This window comes from Saimiri boliviensis, chromosome 7 (assembly GCF_048565385.1).
Source record: "Saimiri boliviensis isolate mSaiBol1 chromosome 7, mSaiBol1.pri, whole genome shotgun sequence".
Taxonomy (NCBI): domain Eukaryota; kingdom Metazoa; phylum Chordata; class Mammalia; order Primates; family Cebidae; genus Saimiri; species Saimiri boliviensis.
The window spans coordinates 98601290-98614865 of NC_133455.1; the positions used below are offsets into that span (position 1 = coordinate 98601290).

A 13576-nucleotide genomic window follows, 5' to 3' on the forward strand; every position below is an offset into this window, starting at 1 on the left:
CTTTCGCGGCCTCCGCCGTCCTCGGCTACTCGGCCCCCGCCTGCGGGGTACCGGGGGGAAGGCGGGAACCAACACGCAGCGCCATTGCTAAAAGCCTTAAAGCGCTGTCTGGTTTATGCACACAGTTGATCTAACAAGTAAGGATTGTCACCCCTAACTTAGAGGAATCGAAACCTAGGCTCAGGAAAGGTTAGGTGACTTCCTCTGGGCTGCATGATTAATTACAAAGCCAGGAGTCTAACTCTGCTTTAATTTCAAACGCGCCCTTTTGGCCTCTGCAGTAGCTGCTTTTAAAAGAAACCGAGTACATACTCATAAGGCCTTTTTAAATATAAGGAATTTGCATGTGCCTTCAACGATGTCTGCTAACAAAAGAACACTTCCCAGGTCTCTTTACCGCAACATACGAAAGGTCCTTATACTCGACTCTAGCAACAGCCATCTAACTGGTCTCCGAAGCTCCACTTCCACCTCCCCAATCTATTAAGTAATCCACAACCAGATTAATAATAAAATGCTGTTAATACTATGCCACAACTCTTATCAAGAACTTGTAACGACTCCCACACTCCTTAGCTTGGCATTCAAAGGCTTCACACATTTTCCCTACCGCTGCATCCCTCTCCCATAAGAAAAGCTACTGCTTGACAAAAGACTGCAGATGAAACTCATTCTTTCCCGTACCAGAACCCTTCCTTCATGCACGTGGGTTACTTCTGCATAAAATATATCCCTCTTTAACTGTTCTGTTTCCATATTTCTAGGTTTATATCAAGTCCGAATTCATGTAAAATGATTATTTTATAGCTAAACTGCAAAGGAAATAGTGCAGTCAGAAGTCCAGAGTTCTCAGCCTCCTTCCCCTGTTTCTTAGCTTATAGACCTTGGCAGTATCATTTAATTTCTGTAATTCTCAACTCTTTCATATTCTGAATGGCATATACATGAAGTTGTTGTGCGATTAATAATAAAATAACATTTTTTTTTGGCCGGGTGCGGTGGCTCACGCGAATAATCCCAGCACTTTGGGAGGCCGAGGCGGGTAGATCACCTGAGGTCAGGAGTTCCAGCCAACACGGTGAAACCCCTGTCTCTACTGAAAAAAAAAAAAAAAAAAATTAGCCTGGCATGGTGGCGGGCACTTATAATCCCAGCTACTCGGGAGGTTGAGGCAGGAGAATTGCTTGAACCAGGGAGGTGGAGGTTACAGTGAGCATAGATCACGCGATTGCACTCCAGTCTGGGCTACAAAGCGAGACTGCGTCTCTGAATTAACCTTTTTTTAAGCGCAATGTGCCAGGCACTTTGTAAATCCCTGTAAGTAATACGCATTTACGAAGTACAGGGATTTACAAAGTGCATACTCAAAGTACTATGCCTACTCAAAGTACTATGCACATGGTCTCATCAGCTGCAGATGCTCTTCGGTTTAGAATAGGGATACTTCCCGATAAATCCATCTTAAATAAAAAATATCCGGCCGGGCGCGGTGGCTCAAGCCTGTAATCCCAGCACTTTGGGAGGCCGAGGCGGGTGGATCACGAGGTCGAGAGATCGAGACCATCCTGGTCAACATAGTGAAACCCCGGCCGGGCGCGGTGGCTCAAGCCTGTAATCCCAGCACTTTGGGAGGCCGAGGCGGGTGGATCACGAGGTCAAGAGATCGAGACCATCCTGGTCAATATGGTGAAACCCCCGTCTCTACTAAAAATACAAAAAAAAAAGTAGCTGGGCGTGGTGGCGCGTGCCTGTAATCCCAGCTACTCAGGAGGCTGAGGCAGGAGAATTACCTGAACCCAGGAGGCGGAGGTTGCGGTGAGCCGAGATCGCGCCATCGCACTCCAGCCTGGGTAACAAGAGCGAAACTCCGTCTCAAACAAACAAACAAACAAACAAACATAGTGAAACCCCGTCTCTACTAAAAATACAAAAAATTAGCTGGGCATAGTGGCACCTGCCTGTAATCCCAGCTACTCGGGAGGCTGAGGCAGGAGAATTGCCTGAACCCAGGAGGCGGAGGTTGCGGTAAGCCGAGATCGCGCCATTGCACTCCAGCCTGGGTAACAAGAGCGAAACTCTGTCTCAAAAAAAAAAAAAAAAAAAAAAATATATATATATATATATATATATATATATATATATATATATATATATCTCGAAAATCGCCGGGCACCGTGGCTCACGCCTGTAATCCCAGCACTTGGGAGGCCGAAGCCGGCGAATCACGAGGAGAGATCGCGACCATCCTGGCCAACATGGTGAAACCCCGTCTCTACTAAAAATAAAAAATTAGCTTGGGTGTGGCGGCGCCGCCTGTAGTCCCAGCTACTCAGGAGGCTGAGGCAGGAGAATGGCTTAAAACCGGGAGGGGGAGGTTGCAATGAGTTGAGATCGCGCCTGGCGACAGAGTGAGACTCCGTCTCAAAAAAAAAAAAAAGAAAAGAAAAGAAATCGTAAATCGACAATGCATTTAATACACCGGTTAAACCCATCGTAAAGTAGAAAAATCGTTAAGTCGAGCCATTGTAAATCCATGGTCTAGCGCTAGCCCTTCATTTTAAAGACAAGGAAGTTAGGGCCCAGGTTAAATGGTTTTTCTTTAATGAGTAGACCAGGGTATCCTATTTGTCTTTCACCACGCCTTCTTTCTAATTAACCAAATAACCGCATTTACAGCAGTCTCTAAACTCATTTTACTCTCTGAAGTTTTTGCAAATGTAGCTTCTGATGATTCAGACCCGAATTCAGAAACCCAGAAACCATGGCTGAGGAACCTATACAAGAGAACGAGATTTAAGGCCTGATCTTTAACCTCTGGTATTGAGGTGGGTAAACTCAGTTAAGTGTCTTTTTTTCATATGTAAAATAAAGGAGTTAAAACTATTACCACAACTAAGGTCCCTTACAAGCCTAAGGCACTGTGATGTTTTTAAATTCCTCAACTGGATGGATCTTCAGAGACTGCTCTACCTGTAAAAGTGATGGCAACACTGTATTTTGTTAAAAGAAAGCTAAATTAAGCGCTCTTAAAAAAAATCCCCCATGCTGCAAATCACCATTTCACTAGATTATAACCTCCATCACTGGAAAGTAAGCAGCACCTCTGAATCATGAACAAAAAGGACAAGAACTTTTTTCTTCTTCTTCTTCTTAGAGACAGGGTTTCACCGTGTTGGCCTGGCTAGTCTCGAACTTCTGACCTCAAGTGATCCACTCGACTCCCAAAGTGCTGGGATTACTGGCGTGAGCCACCATGTCCAGCCTGAACTTTTGTTGTCTTTATTTCTGTGTCTCCAGCCCCTGAGAACAGTGTGATACATAGTGGGTACTCAATAAATATTCTGAGAATAAATATATCTACTTATAGCCAGGTTAGGGTGCACCTGTATTCCCAGCCACTTGGGATGTTGAGGCAGGAAGATAATTTGAGACCAGGAGTTCAATACCAGCTTAAGCAACATAGCAAGACCCTGTTTCTGAAATAAATAATCAATAAGTTCACTTGTGGTTTTGTTTTGTTTTGTTTTTTAAAAAGAGACAGGGTCTCACTTTGTTGCCCAGGCTGGAGTGCAGTGGCTATTCATAGGCATGATCCCACTACTGATCAGCACTCGAGTTTTTACCTGCTCCGTTTCTGACCTGGGCCGGTTCACCCCCCTTTAGGCAACCTGGTGGTCCCCCACTCCTGGGAGGTCACCATATTGATGCCGAACTTAATGCGGACACTATTGGCATTGTGCACTACAGCCCAGAACTGGGTTCAAGAGATCCTCCAGCCTCAGCCTCCTGAATAGCTGGGAACTACAGGCACGAGCCACCGCGCCTGGCATTCACTTGTGTTACAATTCTTGAATGAGATTTTTTTCTTTCCTATTGGAATTTACAAACTGTTAAGCATATTGCATAAAGTGGATGATCAGTAAATGCTAGAATTAACATTTATCCTTCAAAATGAACTTTACAACTGTGCATGTCCTTGTCGATGAACCAGGAACCTACTTTTTGTGGAGCACAAAGTCACATGCCCTTGCACGATACTAACTGCCTCCCACTTATTGGTGTTTCTCTAAAAAAAAAAAAAAAAAAAAAAAAAAAAAAAAAAAAAAAAAAAAACATTGCCTCTACTAGGCTTACATAGAGACAGTAGCACAGGAGCTACTCCCATTTCACCACAAAAAGTCACATCTTTTCTAAAGTGTTTCTCTACTAGCTGTAAGAGTGGCTGATGTAGAGAATAAAGATGTTTTTATTACTAGAGTGGCCCAAGTTCTTACCCAATCAGGTGTCTTTTCAATACGTTAACAGAGTTCAGTACTTTAGAAATGTAATTCATTAGGGTCACTTGTAAAGTGACTCAAACACTAACCATCGTTTTAACAACTTAACAATAAGGTGTTGAAGTTTTCTCGTAATTTACTCTTTTCTTTTCTTTTTCTTTTCTTTTTTTTTTTTTTTTTTTTTTTTTTTTTTTTTTTGAGACAGTCTTACTCTGTTGCCCTGCTGGAGTATGGTGGTGCAATCATAAGTCACTACTACAGCTTTGAACTCCTGGGCTCCAGCGATTCTCCTGCCTCAGCCTCCCAATGTGCTGGGATTCCAGGTGTAAGCCACTGTGTCTGGCTTTATTTTAATTTTTAAAAGGTAAATGAGGGCAAGTACAGTGGCTCATGCCTATAATCGCAATACTTTGGAAGGCTGAGGTGGGCGGATATCTTGAGCTCAGGAGTTCAAAACCAGCCTGAGCCTTATGAGGAAACCCTGTATCTACAAAAAATACAAAAATTAGCCTGGCATGGTGCCGTGCACCTGTAGTCCGAACTACTTGGGAGGCTGAGGTGAGAGGATCGCTTGAATCCAGGAAGCAGAGGTTACAGTGATCACACCAAGATCACACCACTGCACTCCAGCCTGGGCGGCAGAATGAGGCTCTGTCTCAAAAAATAAAAATAAAAAAATAAAGTAATCTTTACTTTTCCCAGTTACCAAAGAAGCTGAGAGCTGAGTCAGGGAGGATCGCTTGAACCGAGGAGCTGTGGGCTGTAGTGTGCTATGCTACTTGGGTATCTGCACTAAGTTCTCCATCAATATGGTGACTCCCCAAGAGTGAGGGGCCGCCAGGTTGCCTAAGGAGAGGTGAACTAGTCCAAGTCAGAAACTAAACAGGTTAAAGCTCCTGTGCAGGGCCTCAGTGGCTCACACCTATAATCACAGCACTTTGGGAGGCCGAGGTGGGCCGATCACCTGAAGTCAGGAGTTCAAGACCAGACTGGCCAGCATGGTGAAACCCTGTCTCTACTAAAAAATACAAACATTAGCTGGGCGTGGTGGCGGGCACCTGTAATCCCAGCTACTTGGGAGGCTGAGGCAGGAAGACTTGCTTGAACCCGGGAGGTGGAGGTTGCGGTGAGCTGAGACAGCCCCACTGCTCTCTAGCCTGGACAACAGAGCGATACTCCCCCCTGACCACCAAAAAAAAAAAAAAAACCTCATGCTGATCAGCTGTGGGATCATGTCTTTGAATAACCACTGCACTCCAGCCTAGGCAACATGAGGACTATGTCTCTATAAAATAAATTAATTAAAATCAAAGTAATCCCTAGGCCACTGATATAATAACATCTATTTCCTTTCCAGTATGCTTCCTAGGAGAGACTGGAGTAGGTACTGAAATTGTGCGTGTGATCCTGTGCACAGATGAACAGTAGTCTGTTCTCTCTGGAGATGAATTTAAAAATTGAGAGCCTGTCTTAGATCAAGACTGACGGTGTGGGCCAGGTGCAGTGGTGCATACATATAATTCCAGCACTTTCAGAGGCCAAGGCAGGAGGATCTTTTGAGCTTAAGAGTTCAAGACCCACCTGGGCAACATAGTGAGACTTCATTTCTACTAAAAATAAAAAACACAGGCTGGCCGGGCGCGGTGGCTCACGCCTGTAATCCCAGCACATTGGGAGGCCAAGGCGGGTGGATCACGAGGTCAAGAGATCGAGACCATCCTGGTCAACATGGTGAAACCCCGTCTCTACCAAAAATACAAAACATTAGCTGGGCATGGTGGCTCGTGCCTGTAATCCCAGCTACTCAGGAGGCTGAGGCAGGAGAATTGCCTGAACCCAGGAGGCGGAGGTTGCGGTGAGCCGAGATCGCGCCATTGCACTCCAGCCTGGGTAACAAGAGCAAAACTCCGCCGGGCGCGGTGGCTCAAGCCTGTAATCCCAGCACTTTGGGAGGCCGAGGCAGGTGGATCACGAGGTCGAGAGATCGAGACCATCCTGGTCAACATGGTGAAACCCCGTCTCTACTAAAAATACTAAAAATTAGCTGGGCATGGTGGTGCGTGCCTGTAATCCCAGCTACTCAGGAGGCTGAGGCAGGAGAATTGCTTGAACTCAGGAGGCGGAGGTTGCGGTGAGCCGAGATCGCGCCATTGCACTCCAGCCTGGGTAACAAGAGCGAAACTCCGTCTCAAAAAAAAAAAAAAAAAAAAAAAAAAAAAAAAAGAGCAAAACTCCATCTCAGGAAAAAAAAAAAAAAAAAAAAAAAAAACACAGGCTGAACATGGTGGCTCATGCCTGTAATCTCAGTGTTTTGGGTGGCCGAGGTGGGTGGATCATAAGGTCAGGAGATTGAGACCATCCTGGCTAACACGGGGAAACCCTATTTCTACTAAAAATACAAAAAAAATTAGCCAGGTGTAGTGGCACGCATCTGGTAGTCCTAGCTACTCAGGAGGCTGAGGCAGGAGAATTGCTTGAACCCAGGAGGCAGAGGTTGCAGTGAGCTGAGATCGCACCACTGCACTCCAGCCTGGGCAACAGAGCAAGACTCCATCCCTGCCGCCAAAAAGCAAACAAATAAACAAAAACTTTATCCTGGTGTGGTGGTGCACATCTGTAGTCCCAGCTACTTGGGAGGCTAACGTGGGAGGATCACTTGAGCCTGGAAGGTCAAGGCTGCAGTGAGCTATGACAGTCCCACTGCACTGCAGCCTGGGCAACAGAGAAAAATAAAAATAAAAAAAGGAAACTGACAGCAGGGTCTCAGAGACCCTGGATCTTCTGGTTAGTTTTGAGTCTTTTAGCCAACATAATAACAATAAAAACTATGTATTAACGTTGTATATAGTTATTAGGCAACAGGAGCTAATACCTGAAATGAGAAGTATCGTCTTGTTTATTAACTGGAATTTGAAAGAAAATGGGGTACCTATGGGAGAAATAAGCTACAAACCTTCCCTGAGAGCAGGAACTCCAAGTATAATAGTAAGCTACAATGGTAAAAATCAATCACATTTTGTTTTGTTTTTTCTTTCTTTTTTTTTTTAACTTTTTAAATTTTTGTTATTTTTTTTAAACCAATCACATTTTGAAAGATGGATTTGTGTGGTTTTTGTTTGGATGGCTGGTATCTAATTTTGTTAGTTATAAAAGTCATATATTGGCCGGGCGCGGTGGCTCAAGCCTGTAATCCCAGCACTTTGGGAGGCCGAGGCGGGTGGATCACGAGGTCAAGAGATCGAGACCATCCTGGTCCACATGGTGAAACCCCGTCTCTACTAAAAATACAAGAAATTAGCTGGGCATGGTGGCGCACGCCTGTAATCCCAGCTACTCAGGAGCCTGAGGCAGGAGAATTGCCTGAACCCCAGGAGGCGGAGGTTGCGGTGAGCCGAGATCTCGCCATTGCACTCCAGCCTGGGTAACAAGAGCGAAACTCCGTCTCAAAAAAAAAAAAAAAAAAAAAAAAGTCATATATCACCAGTTGTACAGTATTTGTTTTCTAGGGTACCATAACAAAGTACTGCAGACTAGGTGGTAGAAGGAACAAAAATTTATTTGCTCACAGTTCTGAAGTCTAGAAGTCTGAGGTCAAGATGTCAGCGGGGTGATTTCTTCTGAGGCCTCACTCCTTGACTTGTAGATGACCTGCCCTGTCTTGCTCTATGTCTCACGTGGTCATCTCTGTGTGTGTGTCTGTGTCCTAACCTCTCCTTCTTATAAGGATACTATTTATTGGATTAGGGTTATCCTAATGACCACATTTCAATTTAATCACATCTTTAAAGACTCTTTAAGGCCGGGCGCGGTGGCTCAAGCCTGTAATCCCAGCACTTTGGGAGGCCGAGGCGGGTGGATCACGAGGTCGAGAGATCGAGACGATCCTGGTCAACATGGTGAAACCCCGTCTCTACTAAAAATACAAAAAAACTAGCTGGGCGTGGTGGCGCGTGCCTGTAATCCCAGCTACTCAGGAGGCTGAGGCAGGAGAATTGCCTGAGCCCAGGGGGCGGAGGTTGCGGTGAGCCGAGATAGCGCCATTGCACTCCAGCCTGGGTAACTCCGTCTCAAAAAAAAAAAAAAAAAAAAAAGACTCTTTAAAGACTCCAAATACAGTCACATTCTAAGATACTGGGGAGTTCCTAGAAAGAGAAAGGTAAAATTTTAAAAATAAAAATTAAATTAAAAAGATACTGGGAAGGTAGGACTTTAACATATGAATTTGAAGGGAGGGAAAGACACAGTTCAGCCCATAATATTAGTGTCAAGTTCAGCAAATATATATGTATGTAAATTAACATGTCCAGTGCCTTGTTATAACACTCCTGGTTCACAATCCTTATCTGGAACCCTTAAAGCTGGATATGTGTTGTAAGAAAGCCATCCGGGAATTTTCAAAAGGCAGTGGACACAAAAACTACATAATTGCCTAACACTCCGAGTGGGTTCTGAGATAGTGCCTCTTAATCAAACACACTAATATTTCTGAAAAACATAAGTAGCCGGGCGCGGTGGCTCAAGCCTGTAATCCCAGCACTTTGGGAGGCTGAGGCGGGTGGATCACGAGGTCGAGAGATCGAGACCATCCTGGTCAACATGGTGAAACCCCGTCTCTACCAAAGATACAAAAAATTAGCTGGGCATGGTGGCGTGTGCCTGTAATCCCAGCCACTCAGGAGGCTGAGGCAGGAGAATTGCCTGAACCCAGGAGGCGGAGGTTGCGGTGAGCCGAGATCGCGCCATTGCACTCCAGCCTGGGTAACAAGAGTGAAACTCCGCCTCAAAAAAAAAAAAAAAAAAAAAAAAAAACATAAGTATTCATACTAAGTGGGAAAATTAATGTCTATAAATCATCTCATATCCCTTCTACTCAGGTTTTGCTGCTAAATGATAAAAGGTCAAGTAAAATATAAAAAAAGCTTTAGCCTGTCCGGCGCCACCTGCTCAGTGCCTGTCCCCAGATTGAGGCCCAGCCCTCTTCGCCCGTGCCCATCACCAGCGCTGCCAGCATATCTGACAAACTGCCCTGCAAAGTCGCTGACATGGACCTGGCTGCCTGGGGATGCAAGGTCCAGGAGCACTAGATGCCGGGCCTAATGCGCATGCGTGAGCGGTACTCGTGCCCTGAGCCACGGGAGGGCGCCCGCTTCGCTGACTGCCTGAGCTAGAACGTGGAGACGGCCGTCCTCATTCAGACCCTCGTCGCCCTGGGTGCTGAGGTGCAGTGGTCCAGCTGCAACATCTCCACCCAGGACCAGGCCGCGACTGCCATTGCCAAGGCTGGCATTCCAGCGTATGCCTGGAAGGGCGAAACGGAACAGGAGTACCTGTGGTGCTTTGCGCAAACGCTGTACTTCAAGGACGGGCCCCTCAAATTGATTCTGGATGGTGGGGTCGACCTCATCAACCTCATCCCCGTCAAGTACCCGCAGGTCCTGCCAGGCATCCGACGCATCTTCGAGGAGACCACAACCGGGGTCCACAGCCTCTACAAGATGATGGCTGATGGGATCCTGAAAGTGCTTGCCATCAACGTCAATGACTCTGTCACTAAGAGTAAGCTTGACAGCCTCTATGGCTGCTGGGAGTCCCTCATACATGGCATCAAGCGGGCCACAGACGTGATGATGCCAGCAAGATAGTGGTGGTAGCAGGTTATGGTGATATGGGCAAAGGCTGTGCCCAGGCCCTGCGGGTTTCAGGGTCCATCATCATCACCGACACTGACCCCATTAATGCACTGCAGGCCGCCATGGAGGGCTGTGAGGTGACCACCATGGATGAGGCCTGTCAGGAGGGCAGCATCTTTGTTACCACCACAGGCTGTGTTGACATCATCCGTGGCCAGCACTTTGAGCAAATGAAGGATGGTGCCATTGCATGGACACTTTGACGTGGAGATGGATACCAGGTGGCTCAACGGGAGCACTGTAAAGAAGGTGAACATCAAGCCGTAGGTGGGCCAGTACCAACTAAAGAACGAGTGCCATATCAGCCTGCTGGCTAAGGGTCAGCTGCTCAACCTGGGTTGTGCCATGGGCTACGCCAGCTTCATGATGAAAAGCTCCTTCACCAACCAGGTGATGGCACAGACAGAGCTGTGGACCCACCCAGACAAGCACCACGTTGGGGTTCACTTCCTGCCCAAGAAGCTGGATGAGGCAGTGGCGGAAGCCCACCTGGGCAAGCTGAACATAAAGTTGACCAAGCTGACTGAGAAGCAAGCCCAGTACCTGGGCATGTCCCGTGATGGCCGCTTCAAGCCGGATCACTGCTGCTACTGAGAGTCAGGTATGCACTTCGCCTTCCAGCTGCTATCCTTGCCTAGGCTCTCCCTAAGAGCGAAGGGCATCAACTTTGTGAGTGTGGTATCCCCCATCAACTCTCTGGGGCTGGTCACTCAGTTTTTGGCCACTAAGCAGCCCTCATACGGTTCCAAGTGTGGCAGTGGGAGCTGAGAGGCCCCTCCTCAGGCCCTGGGCGTGATGGAGGTACCAGCCACAGGGAACCATGAGCTCAGTGGTCTTGGAACTACTAAGTCAGTCCTTCCTTAGCATCAAAGTCAGTAGCCCATGTATTTTGCCATCCAGGCCTTCACCTGGTCTGTGGACTTAGACCTGTGTGGTTGGTTTACAGGTCCAGTGGCTCCTCAGCTCATGACAGATGAGAAGGAACTATACCAAAGGGCAAAGAGGAACTGTTGTTTGAATTTTCCTGAGAGCCTGGCTTAGTGCTGGGCCTTCTCTTAAACCTCATAACAATGAGGTTAGTACTTTTAGTCCCTATTTTATAGGAGTTAGAATAGACTGTTAAGGGGAAACTGAGAAAGAACAGAGAAGTGACAGCCAGAGGTTGAGAGGGGCCAGAAAACATAAAGGCAGACATAGATCTGCCACCACTTTGTAACTAGATGGTTCCTATCACAACTCTGGGTCAAAAAGAGAATAACTTGGCCTATAATGTTTATAATGTTAAAAGAAAGCTGGAACGTAGGTAAATAAAAATCTTGGTGCCTTAAAAAAAAAAAGCTTTCAATTTTCAGTGCTTTTTGGATTATGGGATTGTGGACAAAGAATTATGGATCTGTAAGAATTTGAGAAAGAATTAAGATTACAAAGATTAAGATTTAAAATATCCACCTTCTTAGACCCGAGATTCTACTTTGGGGAATATATACCAAGGTATACAATCTAAAATGCATAAAAAACATTTCCACAGAAATAGCCAGGAAGCTATTTTAATAAACATTGAAAACAACCTGCAGGGTCATCAGAAGAGAAATAGTTAAATAAAGTATGATCTAACAAATAACTGGATTTTAAGAAGTCATTAAAAACGATGTTCATGAATAATTTGTAACAAGAAGCAATCTTTATATTGTAATGTTAAGTGAAAAATGCAGAATCTAAAATGGATGAATACATAAAAAGCATAGAAAACAGATTATAAGGAGACCTAAATTTTTTTTTTTTTTTTTTTTTTTTTGAGACAGAGTTTCACTCTTGTTACCCAGGCTGGAGTGCAATGGCGCGATCTCAGCTCACCGCAACCTCCGCCTCCTGGGTTCAGGCAATTCTCCTGCCTCAGCCTCCTGAGTAGCTGGGATTACAGGCATGAGCCACCATGCCCAGCTAATTTTTTGTATTTGTAGTAGAGGCGGGGTTTCACCATGTTAACCAGGATGTTTTTTTTTTTTTTTTTTTTTTTTTTTTTTTTGAGACGGAGTTTCGCTCTTGTTACCCAGGCTGGAGTGCAATGGCGCGATCTCGGCTCACCGCAACCTCCGCCTCCTGGGTTCAGGCAATTCTCCTGCCTCAGCCTCCTGAGTAGCTGGGATTACAGGCACGTGCCACCATGCCCAGCTAATGTTTTGTATTTTTAGTAGAGACGGGGTTTCACCATGTTGACCGGGATGGTCTCGATCTCTTGACCTCGTGATCCACCCGCCTCGGCCTCCCAAAGTGCTGGAATTACAGGCTTGAGCCACCGCGCCCGGCTTGACCAGGATGGTCTTGATCTCTTGACCTCATGATCCACCTGCCTCAGCCTCCCAAAGTGCTGGGATTACAGGCGTGAGCCACTGCGCCCAGCGGAGACCTAAATATTAATGGTGACTTCTCAGTCTCTCAGTTTCTCTTTTCTTTTTTTTTTTTTTTTTTTTTTGAGACGGAGTTTCGCTCTTGTTACCCAGGCTGGAGTGCAATGGCGCGATCTCGGCTCACCGCAACCTCCGCCTCCTGGGTTCAGGCAATTCTCCTGCCTCAGCCTCCCGAGTAGCTGGGATTACAGGCATGCGCCACCATGCCCGGCTAATTATTTGTGTTTTTAGTAGAGACAGTTTCACCAGGTTAATCAAGCTGGACTTGAATTCCTGACTTCAGGTGATCCACCCGCCTTGGCATCCCAAAGTGCCAGGATTACAAGAGTGAGGCACCGCGCCTGCTTTTGTGTGTGTGTGTGTGTGTGTGTGTGTGTATACACATTTAGTTTTATTGTAACAAAGCAATTTGCACACTTTTAATGTTTAAAACTGAGCATAAACTTTCCTGTCCAGTGAAACAAAAAGAAAACTTAAAAATAAACAGGAACAAAATTACAATAGAGAATGTCAATTCCAAATAAGTTCCTACAGGTTCTGCTGATTCTCCCATTAAGTGGCAGGGCTCAAGTCATCATTAGGAGATAATTTATTTTAAAAGTGTCATCTTAAGCTGCAAGGATGTCTGTCAAATGTTACAATTAAACATGCCAAAGGAGAAGCCACATTGTCAAAATGCCCATTTAACTTACCCAAGCATCTCAAACCCACCCTTTGCTGATCTTCTATAATCCCATTTCTTTAAGTTTTTTTTTCTTTTTTTAAACAAGAGGAAGTAGACAGAAACATGTTGGTAAATGCTAATTGTCCATATTGACATAGAGACACAGTATACTCTCTGAGCCTAATATCCAGAGAAAGGAGGAAAAAAGCTAGAATTCTATGCACTGCTACATGGGGGCCTAGCATCATTCAGCTTCCAGCAGAGCGAAGGGAGCAGGTTTTTCTTTTTTCCCACAGAGCTCGGTGGTGTTGATTCCATAGAGTTTTTGTTCAGACAGGAAGGGATAAAAATGAATTTCAAACAGAAAAGGTAGAGACTCTTTTTTCCATTGTATTCTGCTCAAGATATTTCCCTCAAAATAAGTTGAGAACCATGGTATAGAGAAAAGAGACCTCAAAAACAGGGTGACTGAGCACAAGAGGGGGAAAAAAAGACTGCAACTTGCTCCAGGAATCAGAGAAAATTTTTAAAAAGGAA

At 45.6% G+C, this 13576-nt stretch overlaps 1 pseudogene; it reads left to right on the forward strand.

Moving 5' to 3' along the window:
• Nucleotides 1–9292: 9292 nt before the first annotated feature.
• On the forward strand, nt 9293–10561 carry LOC101036068 (adenosylhomocysteinase-like; annotated as a pseudogene).
• Nucleotides 10562–13576: the final 3015 nt, after the last annotated feature.